At 38.6% G+C, this 15833-nt stretch overlaps 1 protein-coding gene across 5 annotated transcripts in view; it reads left to right on the forward strand.

The window, feature by feature from the left end:
* Positions 1–15833, forward strand: part of Sox6 (SRY-box transcription factor 6) — a 557476-nt gene that overhangs the window by 189610 nt on the left and 352033 nt on the right. Inside the window, exon 1 of one of the 5 annotated variants that reach the window (XM_057777770.1) lies at positions 4562–4578. The exons of the other annotated variants lie outside the window; for them this stretch is intronic. The gene's annotated coding sequence lies outside the window, so the exon portion shown is untranslated. Of the gene's footprint in view, positions 1–4561; positions 4579–15833 lie in introns of those variants that run through there. 5 annotated transcript variants of the gene reach the window in all.

Here is a 15833-nt window from a genome sequence, read left to right on the forward strand (position 1 = left end):
CACCTCTTCTACCTCTCAACATCACCCCTCCAAGAGTTCTCAACTTGGAATCAGGAAAGGAAACTTCTGTTTTGTATTTTTTGTGTTGCAATAAAAATTATTAAAAATGAATGAACGTATAGATTTCTCCAATTCTCATTATTATGATACTTCCCAAGGTAAAGGCAAATCTATATATATGAGTAACAAATAAATATATAAAAATAATAATAAAAGATAGAAAAACCACATCTTCCCTCAAGAGTCTTATGCATACCAATACATGCAATCTTCCTCTGAGTTTTGAATTTAGCTGAAGATGGCTTTGAAGTAAGGCCCCGAGCATGAGGCTTGACTCAAGGGTTTGAACTAAAGAACAATATGACTCCCGATACCACGGAGCTCTGAACACAGGAAAGCTGCCCAAGGCTGCAACATGAAACTCTCCTCTGAGTTAGAATGTGTATTAGCTGGTAGGAGAGGAAGTGGGAAAAAGCTGTGAAAATTTAATTAAATAATATTTTGCATATTTTTCTCCTTTGGACTCAATTCAGTCACAAATGAAATAGCAGTTGCCTGGGATTTCCACAGCATTAATTAATTCAAACAAGGGAAAAATGAATCAGAACCAGAAATTTATTTATTATGCCCTTCTTTCCTTTAAGATCTCAAAACTCTCGTGGTCTCCTGTGATCATAGAAGTTTGCATTTCTAAGACTTGGTATATCCAATTTAAAGTGGATTAAAATATCCTCCCAGACATAATAGTAAGGGGAGGATATTTGTTTTCATTAATTTTTTTAAACTATCATTTTAATGGAAACATTTTTTTCTTTTAAGTGACAGAAATAAGACTCTTGAAAATATAACACTGCTAAGGATAGAATGCCTCTGGAAGTACCTTTCGGAATGGACTGGGGTTCATCCTCTTTGCACTGTAAAATGTACCTGTGTTCAGAGATGGTGTTCATCGCCCTTAATCCCTGGAAGAGGATTAAAAATAAAAAAAAAAAAGAAAGAAATAACTCCACGTTAGCTGAGTCAGCTACAGCATCATATCTAGGGACACCAAATTTTAGGAAAATTATAAAAGAGTAAATTGAATATTAATTGGAATGGAATATATTTGATATAAATTATAGTCCTGATTTTTACCAGAGGTCAGTCTCACGATGGGTGTTCCTTCAGTCCATCTCCAATCTGCGCTAGCACTGTAACACAATGCTGGTAATATGTCAGTATTTAAAGTAATTGAGATTTTAAAGTATTCCAGGACTTGGTGTCTTTTTATTCTTTGCCTTTCCATTCTTCTTAAAGTAAGAGCTCTGATTTGTAAACAAGTGGAAGATGATTTGTACTTCCAGAAAATTCACACTTTTGGAATGGAACATCCTCTGGTGTCTGCTGTGTGTCTCTCTGGCATGATCTCTGTGGTAAGACAATTCCAAGAGCTGCTGTGGGTTAGCAATGAGTATTGTTGCCACAGCTTCTCTTTTGATATTGCAGTTCGCTTTCTGATCTGTTTCTTTCTCTATCATCTGTGCAATGTCAGCAATTAATGACAATACCAAAATTTGCTAACACAGTAAATTTCTTATAGAAGATAAAATACACTTCATTTATGATGACACATCCTGAACTTTCTCCATTTTATCCATGTGTTTTTTTTCTTTCCCCATGGTTGTTTAAACATTTCTTAAACTCTTAGAATAAGGGTGTGTCAGAATTTTCAGTGCAAAGACAAAGGACTCGCACATGAACCATAATTTAAGCTGCACGCTCATCCTAACTGCTCTTTTAGCATTCTTTTCAGGTGAATTTGTTGGATAACAACTTTTTTTTTTTATGTTACACTTTGGTTAACCTTTGTTCTTCTAGGGACAGCACAGGTTATGTGAGAAGGGATTCTAACAGGCAGTGAGTATTCCCTGTCATATGTGCTTGTGCTCCTTGAGTTCTAGCCTTCTTTTTTAAGAGTCAGCTCTATATTTTTACTGTTTAACTCTGTATGCTGATTTTTCAAGCAGCAAACACAGAAAGTTAATTGCAATGATCTACAACTCCAGTATTAAATACAGCTCCTGGCTGGGTGAGATGGTTCAGCAGATAAGGGCTCTCGTTACACAAGCCTGTGCACTTGAGTTTGAATCCTAGAACCCATAGTGGAAAGAGAAAATCAACTCCTTAAGGTTTATTCAGGAGTACACTGTGGTGCATACATGGGTGTGTGTTTACAATCACAGTAACGGCAATACATAACATTTATATGAGCAGCCCTGTTCCTGTTCTGGTGTGATGTGTGTGCAGCTGATGTCATAGAATAGTTTTATCTTCTGGTTTTTCAGTTTCATTTCTTGCTAGTTTGTCATCATGGCTCAGAACAGTCACCATGAACATCTAATCCTGGTCTGTCCCCTGAGCTGAGGAGGTTCTGCTGACCTCTTGCCTCTGTACAACTCTGTGTCTTTTGAACTTCTGCATCTGTAATTGGGTTTCCTGTCTTCACCTTTGTTTCCAGACTCAAGGTTGTTATTTCTCTTCAGTTATTATTTTGGCCTTTAGCAAGATCAGTTTTCTTATACTTTAAGCTGCTACTTACATTTGGCTATGAACTGACAAATTAGATAAAAGCAGGGAAAAAATAGTCTTTAAATGAGCTTCTTCTGTTGCCAAATATGACATATGTGCTTGCACAGGAATGTTACCATTTATTTTTCAATACTTACGAACATTTATTTTTATTATTTTTAATTATGTGTATATGTTTGCATGTGGACAAGTGTATGTGAATGCAGGTACCTTCAGAGGCCAGAGGCATCAGATTCCCTGGTCCTGGGAGCTGGCTTTATGGACAGTTGTGGTCCACCTGACATGTATACTGAGAACTGAATTGTGGTCTTCTGGAAAAACAGCAAGTGCTCTTAACTCCTCGGCCATCTCTGCAGCCCTATTTTTCCAGTTCGTAAACAGTTACTCCTTTTTTCTTTAAATACTGAAGACCTAATTGAGCACTCAGCATATGCCAAGACAGAAAACCTTATATCTGTCTGCCTATCGGACTTATTCCTGAAACAGTCCAGCAAGTTGTATTAATACAGATAAAAATCCATAGAGTCAGAGAAATTGAATAACCTGACTGTATTACTGGTAAATGTTAGAAGCAAAATTTGAACCCAGGTGTGGTTCTTAAGTAGTTAGAATGAATTCAGTGCTATTTAAGTAGAGTAGATAGATTCTGAACTGAAGACTCTCCTTTAAGAAGTTCTAACACAGGACCTTGGGGCATCTCTGTGGGATCTGAATCCATTCTGATTCTCTCCATCCCTACAGCATTACTGCTGGTACACTGTGAAAGGGTCTAAGAAGCCTGGTATTCAGGACAAACATGCTGAAAGGACCTTAAAAGCCCTCAGCCAGAAGGGGCAATCTTCTCCTGTGGCCCGGAGCTCTTTTGGACTTGCAGAATCCTCAGTCCACCCTTTACTATGTTTCTTATACTGGGGCATATGATTCATGATTTAGGAAGAAGCAGGTAACCTCTAATAGCGTGGCAGTGATCCTAACGACCATGATTCTCAGGGATGCAGATATTAACCTCTTTGTATGCATCTAGTTGAGACAGGGTTTCAGAGTGTAGTCTTTAAAGTTCATCTTTCTAGGTTCAAATCCTAGCTGTGAATGGTATATCCAGGCAAGTTCATGTATGTATTTGGTTTCTCTTATGAATGAATAATAGGGAAAGTAGCAATATACCTGCTCATAGGACCTACTCCTACATGATTTGTTTTTAGAACCAAAGAAGTTAATATATGTAGAAATAATTAGCATAGAGCTTGTATATTAATTGAGTTACAAATGTTAGCTATTATGGTTCTAATTTGAATTTTAGTTTTTTTTCTGTTTTTTCTTTTTTTCCTTTTTTCTTCTCTTTTCTAATTTGAATTTTTAAACCTATTTTTTAAAACTCAATGTTTGTGAAAATGGTTAACAGTCTCTGAAAAGCAGAAGCCTTCACTGATCAATGTATTTCAGTTTTATCTCACAAATAACTAACACCGTATCTCATTATTCCTGTTTTTCTTTTCTTAAAGTCTATCCTCAGGTTGAGAGTGACTGCACAGTGAACTCTGTAATTGCTTTTTGGGTATATTTCTTGGACCTAGACACAGAACAATCTAAAGTTGCAAGGTTTTGTTTAGAGTGGACCCAAGTTACAAGTGAAGGGTCATAAGGGCATCTCTTCCCCTTGGGATAATATCTCACACGACGTGAGCATTTTCTGTGCTATTTGAAAGTGCAAATTTCCTTTGGGCAAGCTGGGTAACAGTGTAGTTCTGTTCAGCAGCCAACTTGAGTATGGAACCAGCATCCCTTGTTCATCTGCTACTTTACTATTGGAAGAAAGTGGCAAATAGCCCTGAACTACTCCCTCCTCTGTGGTGTGCATGTGCAAAACAAAGATAAAAACTATGTTTCCTTCGTGGAAGGGTGTGGAGGCAGACAGTAATTTCAAATAGAAATAATGACAGCAATTGAGGTTTCCAATGAGGACACCGTGGCCACCAGAGGAAGAAGGAAAGAAGTTGATTCCTGAAAGAGGTATTTGATTCAACATTTAGACTGTCGTGTATGTGTGGGTGCCTGGGACACTGCTGTTAATGAACTGATGTGACTGTTTGACAGAGATGCTGTCTGCAGGTTTCCATGATGTGGCCTTGGAGAGGAGCAGCCTGAGGTATCCAGGACACCTGCAATTAGCAGAGTGAAACTCCAATGTTTTGATAGACAAAGACTTTTGGTTCTCGGCTCTGTTGCTTCTCTGTTATACCAATTGTGAGAGTGGCTTATTCTTATAATGGTTTATCATTTTTAACTAATAACATTGACTCAGAGGAAAAGTTACCAGACTCTCAAGAACATGTATAATACTGTTTTAGGACCTTAACCAACTAACCCCCCTTCCACTATGAACAAGTAGTACTCAATCTTGCTGTCATCTTTGGGTGGTGTTTAAACATTTATTTCCAGGAGTTTGACACAGTGTGTATATGCCTATGAGTGTGCCTGTGTGCACCTGTGTGGGCATCTGTTTGGACTGGGGGAGGGGTGGAGAGAAAGTGAAATTTTAAGGGGATGGAAAGTCAGCAATATTGAATTCAGAGGAGTGGAAATTTAAACTGAAAAATAAAAGGGTTTTGAATGCTTTTTCTCTTAGTGAGAAAAGTGAACTCACTGCAAGATACATATGTCCACAAAGAGTATTTATGAATATAATATGGAATTATAAGAGCAAGCAAACTTTCTAGAAATGGAAGAAAAATATATGACTGAAAAATGAGGCAGTGGTGAAGAAAATACTTTTTGAACAAAATTTGAAGCATCGTGGCCAGCTGGGATAAAGTTTTAACAGAACAGGCTGGGCCATTTATAGATTACAGCACTTTTAATTTTGACAGTGTTACAAAGTGTTGATGTTGATAAAGAATTTGTTGATGCCATATCAATTTCTCCACGTGGAGAAGTGTTTTAGGGTGATTAGTTAAGCTTGGGGCTGGCAGCCAGAAGAGAAAACAGGCTTTCTGAAGTAGGAGAAAGTTGCCTTTGCTGAACTTTTGCTCCCTGTAGAAGTCCTTATGGTCCAGGGCAGAAGCTGTTTTCTTTCTTCATTTCTTTCAAAAAGTCTTTTGTGCTTTTTGGCATCATGAAGATCTTTGTGTATGGTTGATTAAATTAACATTACTTTCAATGACACTCCAAGGTCTAAAGTAGCCTTGCCATATAAAAAGTTTCATATTTGTGCAAATTGGTGCAGTAATTTAAAAGCTGAACCATGTAACAGGTTACTCCCTCTTTCAAGTCAAGGACCTACCTACCTGGTGTTAAGGAAGGCATGCTTAGGGGCCAGGCTAGGACTTTTCAAAAGCAAGCCCTCCTTCCCAAATAACTGGCTCTGTCTTTGGTTTGCTTTTTGTCTCCGTGTACCAGGGACCTTTTGTCAGTCCCCCCCCCCCCCCGCCCCACGCCTTGCTGCAAGCAGTCGACGTGGGTGATGGGGTTTGATCTGAATGACTTTAGGCCTCACTCACAGCTTGTTGTGGTAAGCAGGTGTGCCACACTTTAAATGCATTTTTTGAAAGTTTTTTTTTTCTTTTCTACCTTCTCATATCCATACAAGCTAGTGTGCTTCACTGTGACACTTGTACACACATGTTGTTGCCGTGGAGCTCGTTCCCCAACAGAATACACCCCTGCATTTCTGAGATTTGTTGTACTTAGAGGAACTGTCATTTTGTTGGTATTATTTTGGTAATAAGTATATTATTTGATTTTTGTTAATAAACATAATTATGGACTTTTAAAAAAGTTAGTTGATAAAATGGATTTGAAGAAAAGAATAAAATACAATATTTTCCATTGATTTTTTTCTACTAAAACACCCCATGATTATTGGAGAAAATCAGAAAATATAAAAAGAAAGCTAAAAATGAGTAAACTCCTAGGGTGATGCTGAGAAACAGCCCAAAGTGTTTAAAAGAATATATTTTAGACAATTTTTTACCTAGGTGTTTCTGTTTCTAGAAGAAAATGAAATATTATTAAATAATGCTATTTTGTAAATTTCTTCAATTTTAAAAAATTAAAAACATTATTATATGTAGTTACTCTGAAGGCATTATAAAACATGGTAAAATGAAAACAATTTTGAAATCTTATCTTAACTCCCCAGAGATGTTAATGGTTATCATGCTTTATTTCTTCTTGCAAAATTTACCTTATAAATTTCATATAGCTTTATCATAAATCCATATCGATGCATTGGCACTATTCTATAACCAGCCAAGTCATGGTTCTATTTAGTTACATTATTTTCTAGTTTATCTTTTGTAAATAAGAATGTATCCACAAGCCCACTACCATGTCCAAGGAACAGAATATTGGTATCAGCACACATGGCCCCTAGGTGAGAGCTACTTTTTGAACAACAGCATCTCATTAGCATTGCTCCTCATATTACTAAATGCTCTTCTTCACAAATATTTTCTTTGTAAAATGACTGCATCATTTGTATAAAAGTAACAGGTACTGCACCTGAGAAGTTCATAGAAGACATAGATAGTCAAGGAAAAGAACCTGCTTCCTTTGTCCTAGTCTAACCGTCTTCATTAATAAAATGCCTTATCTGTTTGTCTGCCTATCAAATCCATCTATCTATCCTCTGTCTATTCATCATCTATTTATCAATAATACATTTATCTATAATCTATATAGCATATATATTTACTTTTAAAATAATAACGGGATCAAATAGCAGCAAATGTTTCGTTTTCTTGCTTTAGCAATCTATCATTTCCATGATTCTACATGTTCATTAGCATAATAATTTCCCTTTTATTTAATAAAATTATACCTTGAGAAAAGCATCGTCTTATTTGTGTGTGTGTGTGTGTGTGTATGTGTGTGTACATGTGTGGAGGTCAGAGGTCAACCTATAGGAACTGGTTCCCTGCTTCTACCTGTGGGTTCTGGGTCTGAACTCACGTCCTCAGGTTCAGTGGCAAGTGCCTTTCCCAGCTGAGCCTTCTCACCGACTCTACTTGATTGCTTTTCATGATTTCCTACTGTCCTATTATGGACGTTGCACGTGTTGGCTGATAGCTATAGTTATGTTGCCTCCAGTTTTCTCTAGTAACACTAGCAACCTTTTGTTAAGCCCTACTAGAGTTCAATTTCTGCACATATCTGCAGCTGTTTCTCCAGTTTAAATTCTCAGAGATGCACTGTGGGCTGATCTTTAAAGATGTTTTATACATATTGCCAAAAAGCCCTCAGTCACTTCATTCTTAATCCTAGGATGTGAGGTCACTTTATCTCATCTCTACCAACACATTGCCATTGTTTTTAACCATTGTCAGTGTGACGTAGAAAATGACAGCTAGTTTTTTTTTAGTATAATTTACATTTATTTTATTAATAGTTAAATGGAATACTTCATTTTTTTAGACTGTCTGAATGTCTATTAAAATATATTTTTTGCTCATAACTGCATGTTATCAGATTGCTGCAAGGATCAAATGAATGACTACATATGTACATATATGTAACTAAATATTTTGGACAGCTGAACACAAAGAAATATAATGCTATTTAAATGGATACTGGGTATTTTTTAAAGAGATATTTATTTATATGTTTAAAATCTTAGCCCTTTGTCTTTGATGGTGTGGACTTTTCTGTTTTCGTGTCTTGCTTTTAGAGGCTGTATTCCTGGGATCCCTGGGCTAAGGGGATGATGCTTCCACAGCATCCTTCCAAATATCTGGACTGTAGTGCATACATCCATTCCAAGCTAGAACTAACTTCCAACCATATTATTTCTACAATTCTCCCTCCCCTTTTTTAAGACAAGGTCTCCCAATGTACTCCATTTGGCTTGAAATTCACTATGTGGGCCAGGTTAGCCTTCTGAGTGCTGATATTAAAAGCATGTACCACCACAGCTAGCATAATTCATCTCTTAATGTTACAATTATTATGAAGTTTTAGAGACATTTGGATTTGCTTTTCAATTTGTTTTGTATATGCCTATACTTTTGACAAACTTTATTTTTTAATATTTTTTATTCTTATTTTGAGACAGGGGTTCTCTGTGTAGCTTTGGTGCCTGTCCTGGAACTAGCTCTTGTAGATCAGGCTGGCCATGAACTCCCAGACATCCACCTGCCTCTGTCTCCTGAGTGCTGGGATTAATGGTGTGTGCCACCACTGCTGGGCTTCTTTTGACAAACTTTAAGTAATGAGATTTCGTATTATTTATAGTTTTCCAGTACTGGAGACTCGATCTCAGCTTCATGTGTACTGAAAATTCACTAAACCACTGGGCTACGTTCCTGCATCCACATCTGGACCATTTTGTTAAATTTCTTCTGGATCCCTTAAAACTACTTAGATTCACAGTTTTATTAGAACTATATTAAATTTATAAAGCAAGCTGGTGGTAATCTTTTAATTTAAATTAAAATGCATTCTTAGACATCTCAGATCTAGTTCCCTCCTGTAGGATGTGGTGAAGGGTCTCTTGAGTGCATGAGTTCTAGATTTCTAGATAGAGCCTAGAATTGGATGTGGACTATGGAGCTGACTCCGTGAGCGTGTTTACAGATTTAGACTCTACCAACCAAAGCCTCCGATCAGCTTCTTCTCTGTCTCTCATAAGCAGCCATGCCACTCTACTGAGTTTGGAACTGATGTTTTGTGGAGAAGAAATAGTTTTACTTTTAGAGTGTGCTAATATTGTCTAAACGTGGAGGAGATAAACAGCCTCTCAAACTTGCTGCATGGACAGTGAAAGCCGGAGCCGGTGGAGCGGGTGCCAGTGTGCTCGGGTGGAGTCACATGCACACCACAGCAGATAAGGACAGCCATAAAGATCCCTGACAATTGTTATTTTAGGATCAGGTCTTCTAGGGGCATATTCCCCTATCTTAAAATGTTTTATACTTATGAGGATGCTTGTGATCTTCTGATAAGAACAAATGTTACTTACTTATGAAGTTTTTCTCTTTCCTCAATGTGTCCCTTTCCCCCAAATATTTCTGCCTTCTACCTTCATGACATAACTGTTCTGAAACCTCCTTCCCCTTCTTTTGGAGTTCTTTCTCCCCTCTTGTACTGCATCCTTTCTACTTTCATGAGATAAGTTTTGTTGAAAGCAGAGCACCATTTCCCTGTGTGGTGATTTGTGTAAGTTCTGCAGGCAAAGGAAACCAGAGTGTTTATTCGTGTGAACTAGCAAAGTCTGAAGAGCTTTTGAGAGTTGTTTGTTACTAATAGGTTTCTTTTTCATATAAATTTGCGATTCCTTTTTGTAATAAATTATAACTGTTTGAAGTTCCAGATATGTTTTCAAACTTTTAAAACTTCATGTCAGTCCTAATGTTTCTCTGTCTTTTATCCTATAATTTTTTAAAAATTAGTGTAGCATAGGCTGCCTTGAACTTGTGATCCTCCTGCCTCATCTTCTCAGGTACTGTAGATGTGTGTTACCATGTCACACTCATCTTGTATGTTTGACCATGATTGTCACCTTCCTAAACCAGTGATACACAAGTGGCAATCAGCAGTCATTTCAAAAATAGAGAGTGCATTATGGAGAAAGAGGGGAGAGGGGAGTGCAGATGGCTCCTCTCCCTCTCTTTCTCCACACTTCTCTGTTACCCCCCCCCCCACACACACACAATTTTATTCTGCTCTTTCTTGCATTTAGAGGCTGAATAATTGTTTTGCTACATTAGGGTTTGTTTGTTTTGTATTTCACAAATCTCATCTCAGCTGTCTTTAAAACTGAATTTTATAAGATTGATTTATTTTTGTTTAATGCATATAAATGTTTGGCTGCATGTGTGAATGTGCACCATGTTCCTGCATTGCCTGTGGATGCCAGGAAAGGGTGTCAGATCCCTTCAGACTGGAACTACAGGCTGTTGTGAGCCAACCTGTGGGTGCTGGGACCTGAACCCAGGTCCTCTGCAGGAGCAGCCAGTGCTCTTAACTGCTGAGCTGCTTTTTCTCTTGGTCCCCACATTATAACTATAAAATATTTGAATCACATTGTGACACACTTAAGCAGAGTCTGAGAAATAAGTCAAACTGCTGGGTATGAGAAAATATAAGGACATTAATACTGAATTAATTTTTTTCTTTTAAAAATGTATCCCACATGTTATTTGAAGTACCATATATTGCATTGCAACAAAGTTAATTTTTAACATTAGTTTGACATACATAGTCATAATTTTATCTGACAAACCATGAAGACTGAACAAGTTTTAGGAAGGAAAGCTGCAGACCTGGGAATAAGTGATGGTGTAAGACAGAGCTCCTGCTGTCAGAAGTAAGGATGCTAAGGAATGAGAAGTCAGGTAGAGTCTCTCATGACGGCAGCTGTTGAATAGGTTTCCTATGCTCTTGGTAGGCTTTTGTCGGATATCAATGTTTCTAAGTGTTAGGTCTCAGATGTTTGCATAGCAGTCTTAAGATACTGAAGGATGAAGAGGCCCTATCAGGAAGAGAAATTTACAGATGACAAGAGTTACCTCGGTGGATTCTTAATTCTTCTGAGAGTGAGAGAATAACACAGAGGAGGAAGTTGGACCCAGGGATAAGAACAAGACTGGAAGGGAGAGCAGGCTGTCTGTTTTGGACCTATGTCTAAAACCCGTTGCTTTGTATATGGGAGTGAGTACCATGACTTGTCCTTGCTTGCTCTCCCTGAATACAGAGCCTGTGTTAGCCATATAACTTAAATGTTCCGTGTCATTGCTAATGTTTTCTAGTGAGAGTGTATTTTTGTGTATCGGTGCTTGCAGACGGCACACACGATGCACATTGCTGCTGATAGCATTCCGCATACTGTCATGCTGCCACCCCACACTCTGAACCACATTGGTGAAGAATTTTAAGAAAGTGTTTGTCATGTATACCAGCATTGAAAATTCCAAACATTGTTCACATTGGTAATGTAAGGTTTTTTTTTTTTTTTTTTTTGACAGTTTATTTGGGTTGTAGCTAGATATAGCCTCAAATAAAGCATACACAAAGTAAGGAAATGTTAGATCAATTACTCTGTCTAGGTGTTTGGCAGGTAATAGCCTATTTAATATGAACAGTTCTTGTGAAATCACCATTTCAGAGCAGTTGAGGAATATGTAACTCTCCCGCCATTGTCCTCTGAGCTTACCCTTCTTTGAGAGTGCAGTGCCCAGCTCCCTGTGACCAGGGCTCACTGCTGCTTCCATGGAGTCAGTCACTGTCTCTCTGTACTGGGCTTGTCTTTCAGTGATCTTTGGAGAAGTAATCTTTCCAACAGAGTTCACTCTCAGCTGTCAGTTCAAATCTTTGCTGATGCTTTCTTCCTTACAATGCTGCTGGTTGAAAAGCCTGCCATCTGATCCCACTTTCCTGTTCTTTTTGCTCCTCTACCATGTTTATGGCATGGTACATGCATCTGAACACACACATTAAATAAATAGAATGCTAGTCATGAAGTAAAGGCCAGTAATGCCTGAAGAATCACAGTAGAGGTCGTCCTCTGGCCTCCTCATGCACCTGTACAGGACAGGTGTACACATTTATGCACACACGTACCCCACACAAATATCATAGATCAATCAACTATCTAATTAAATATTAGAGATCCTTTGTTTATTTGTTTGTTTTTTGAGACAGATTTTTGCTGTGAAATAGTTCTGTCTATTATGGAACTCACTTTATAGACCAGGTTTAGCCTTGAACTCACAGAAATCCACCTGCCTCTGCCTCCTGAGTGCTGGGGTTAAAGGTATCCACCACTGGCCGGCGAGGTTCTTATCTTTAATACATTTTTAATATTTAGCAATCAAAAAAGCAATATAAACCAGTTAAAGTAGTGTAAAATATTGAATTTGGAGTTTCATGTCATTTAACAAATATATTTATAATAATGATAGGTGGGACCCATGATTACCTATGGGCAGGATACTGTGCTGAAGATTTGTAGGTATGTTGTATAGTTTAATCTCTTATGTAATCTCCATGAGCTATGTTTTATTATGTTGATTTTATGATAAAGAGTATGAAGCACAGAGGTCAAGTCACTTGCCTGGGACCGCAAAACTAATAGGATAAGAATGAGTCAGGGTAGGCAGGCTGCTTTGAATGCAATGTTAGAGAGCCTCGCTCATGTCAGATTGTAGATGTGAGATTTTGGTAGGAAATGAGGTGTAATGCTGGTCCCTACTGGAGTTTATAATAAAGTGTCACTCTTCAGAATGAAGTCAAGACCATGTGTAGATGAATTTATGATGTGTGTTGCAAAATATTTCCACCTGTGCACATATCCACTCATTCTTTGGAAGTTAAGACTTCTTCACAGGTGTTCACTGAACACATACAAGGTGTCCAGCATGATACATCTGTGAGCACGAAAGAATACCTAGCTCCCAGGAGCTTACGTTCTAACAGGGAGAAATAGGCAGTAACAGAAAGGCAACCCCAGCAAGTAAAGTAATATCTTCTAAGTTAGAAGTTAAATTCTGTGGGGCAGGATAAAAACAAGAAATGTAGACAGAGAAAGGAAGCATTAGGCATCTAGGGAAGAGAATCTGAGGTAGAGGGAGCTGCCAGTGCAAAGACCCCCTACCCCAGCGGGGAGGAAATGAACCCAGCATATTCCAGAACAGGGGTGAGGGCCAGAGTGACTGGAGTCAAATGAGTGAAATAACAGGAACAGGAATAAACAGAAACATGTTTCTCACCATGAGGAATTTATAGTTATTTTTAAATTTAGCATACATAATATTGGATTTCACTGTGATACTTTCTGATATGTATATCATTGTACTTTGCTTATAGTCACTCACTTCCCTCTCTACTCCCCTTCTCTTCTTGTTGCCTTACCCATCCACACAGTTCCTCTTCTGTTCTCTGCTTTTGTTGTAGACATATCTTAGAATGCATATGTACACATATACATACACACATGTATGTATGCTATGTATTTATATACACACAGTCAAATCTAGATTCTATCTGTGAGAGCAAGCACACCCTACCTGTCACCTCTCTCCTCTCTGGGAACCTCAAGGCAGAAGTGTGGCTGCATCCCATGTTAGAACTTTGTTGACAGCTTGGGCACCAGTGACATCACGAGGTTTCTGAGAAGAAGGACTCGCTGTCCCTGAAAACCATGAGCCTGACACAGGACAAGAGAGCACGTTCAGAACATGGTGCTTTCCTTTGCTTTGTTTCCTAGTTCTATGTTGGGTCCAGTAGAGACCTAGAGGTGTATTTATTCTGAAAGTGAAAATTCCGACAAAAATGCAGTTGAAATAAATTTCACTCCTGTTTCAGAGACAAAATAAAAAAGCAAAACCCCAATCAGAATGCCTGGGTTTAAAGTGTGCCTCAGAAAGACTCATAGTGCACACGGATCCCTGAGGAAACAGATCGCAAATCCAGAGTTCCCTTCTCTCACATCTGATAAACTCACTGTGAAAGTTGGTTTACTCTAGCAGCTGTCTGACGGTAGGCTTCCCAGTAAGAACTTTTATTTGTTTGCTTGTTCATTCATTTATTTATTTTGAGACAAAGTCTCACTATGTAATGCAGGTAGCCTTGGTTTGTGGTAATCCTCCTGCCTCAGTCTTTTAAATGCTGGGATTCTAGACATGTACCACCATGGCCTGCTTGAATGTTTAATTCTTGCCCAAGGCTCTAGGAAGGCTCATTCACTTTGATGAAGCATTGTAAGTGTTTTGATGGTCTATTCTCTCACACTGAATTTTTTTTACTTTTGTTGTCTTTTATCTTGATAGTGGGTTAGGCATGAAAAAGAAATGTAAGAAGCAGGGCTGTGGATGTAGCTCAGAGGTAGAGCACTTACCTGTTTTTAAGTTCGAGCATTGCAAACAAACAAACACCAACACCAAAGCAATAGCAACAAAACCCAGGCGGAGAACTTCTTGCACAAAAGAACTCCTGCCCTGTTAAAACAGTGATCCATCTTGAGGAGCACATTTCCCTGGTCAATTTGTGCCGAGCCCCACGTAGAAAGGACCGTGATAGGCTGCAGCTTATGAAGTAATTTGTTCTCTGAGCCATTGAATAATAAAAACAGCAAATTTAGACCCACATATAAATCTTCGTCTTGCAATTTGCCTGCAGTGTTCTTTCTCAATATCAGTCTCTTGTCTGTAAATTGGATATAATATTCCCTATACCTGTCATAGATGTGGAAAGATTAAGTAAGAAATCCCTTTCATTTCTTTCTCTACTTGAATTCATTCTTTATGACACAAAAGCACTTCTATATGTGTAGGTTGATGCAATTGTATGTAGATCATTTTATAATTGGCTCCCTTTGCAGGATGTCAGGAGGTAAGCATGGAGAGACCTCTCTAGCCTTCCTAGCAGCTGATTAAACACTGCGTGGGAGAACTGGGAAGTGGGAAGGATGGCAGATGAAATCCTGGCAAAGAGAACAATCTAATCCCAGAGGACATTTGCAACAACTGCCTGGACCCTTTGACTGGACCCAGAGCAGCTCAGGGCAAGAGTCCTGCCCCTCAGCACACCGTCCAAACTGTATGCATTAAGGCTTGGCTTTAATGAAGTCATGACCACTTGTTCAGCACTGCATATGGCTGGATGTGATTCCCAGCTGCCCTGTGGGTTAAAGTGTAAACAATGAGTAGATTGTTATGTTCTCCTATTAAGCCCAGAGCGTGATCTCATGTCTGTGCCACATATGTCTGCAACCAGAAATGTCCCTGCTCCTGGTCTCATGGAAAGGAAGTAAGGCTGTGTCTGAAAATGTCTGAATTCATTAGTCTGAGGGCTTTTTGCTCATGTTTTTATTGAAAACAAACAATAAAATAGAGGTGTAAAAAGTTGTGAACATCATCAATAGGCGTCAGCGTGGCACCAAATAGATGATATATACCAGGACTAACATTTTACCTCAGAACTGAGACACCTGGATATCTGGCATTTTCTCAGAAGACAACATCCTTGTAGTTCATGGCCAAAAAGAAGGCTTCAGAGCCTGGGATCAGAAATGTGCAGAGCACTGGGGTGAGTGACAGAAAACACCAATCACAGAACTGATTCCTAAACCTTGGCACAGTCGCTAGTGTGTTGATCAATTGGTGTTCTAATTTTTGTTGTTCTGTATTGATCAGGAATGCTATTGTTTGTGCATGTGTTTGCATCTGCGAGGGCAGCATGTGTGTGCTGGTCAGTAACAAGCTTGGGTACAGCACTATAGCTTCTGCATTGTCTAAGGCAGGATCTAGTAGATTCAGCTGCTGCCTACAGTA

Source organism: Chionomys nivalis, chromosome 8 (genome assembly GCF_950005125.1).
Source record: "Chionomys nivalis chromosome 8, mChiNiv1.1, whole genome shotgun sequence".
Lineage (NCBI taxonomy): Eukaryota > Metazoa > Chordata > Mammalia > Rodentia > Cricetidae > Chionomys > Chionomys nivalis.